The sequence below is a fragment of the Solanum tuberosum genome, unplaced genomic scaffold (assembly GCF_000226075.1).
Source record: "Solanum tuberosum cultivar DM 1-3 516 R44 unplaced genomic scaffold, SolTub_3.0 scf00006, whole genome shotgun sequence".
Classification (NCBI taxonomy): Eukaryota; Viridiplantae; Streptophyta; class Magnoliopsida; order Solanales; family Solanaceae; genus Solanum; species Solanum tuberosum.
In genome coordinates this window covers 181,679-182,781 of record NW_006238932.1, presented here as the reverse complement: position 1 = coordinate 182,781, position 1,103 = coordinate 181,679, and positions in this window count along the sequence as shown.

Genomic DNA, 1,103 nt, shown 5'->3' with positions numbered 1-1,103 from the left:
AAAAATAAAAATAATTAATATATACAGATCATAATAGTTATATCAGGATTGAGAATATAAGTATATTTAACAGCTTAGATAATATACTTTTGTCAGTCAGTCTAAATCAACTATCTCTACTCGGTCCGATTCAATACATACAAAATGCACTAGCACAAGAAGTTGAAACTATACTGTTTCCATAATCAAGATAAATTATATATAATCTTGTGCTATAATCGTACTGATGGCATGTCCAATTTTTATCTTAGATTATGCACAAAAAACTTTATACTTAACACAACTGATGATTGCATCCTCTGTGTATAAGCTAAAACTCTATACACTAAATTATGTACTATATAAGTAAAGAGACACCATAAATAAATATATGATCAATAAATAATTATTTTATAATAAATACTATATCAAAACATATTGTTAATAGTATATATATCCAAATAAAGATATGTAATAAAGAAATGAGTTAATGAAAGGAGTAATAAAGAAATGAGCATATATGTACTAGCCAGCTTCTTCAAACACAAGATTGTGTTTGTATTAGAAATACTAAAATGACAATAAATATTTTCGCATATATCTTCAAATTTATTTTTAACTTTATATGTTTTGATCTGCATTTTAAAGATCAAATAAGGGTGGAAGTTAATGTTTCTCGTGAAGATGATGATTCTTGAGTGTATAGGAATACGTTTTATCTTTCTGGTATCACTGAATTTTAATAATTTTTGTTGTAATATTTATCTCTTTATTTCAATTTGTATTTTTTATTTCCATTTTCCTTGCCCAATAATTTTTGAAACTCTTGTTTTTAAACAAAAAGATCAAAATGATTTCAAACTCTGGAATTCCTCTTTCCCCTAGCCGCCACTCTTCGCTTGCTTCATCGTTGTTTTTTAAGCATTTTGCTTTAAATAATAGTAACAGTAAATTTTTTGCAGAAAAAGGTTTATAAAAGCAGATTAAATCATTTTAACGAATTTGTTTACCTATTTAATATAGCAATAACAAATGGTGTGGGCGTGTGGCTATGAGATTCCAGTTTCCTCATACCCGCCAAATTCTTAAAGTACATAGTTGTTTTACCGCTTCTTCTTCGTTAT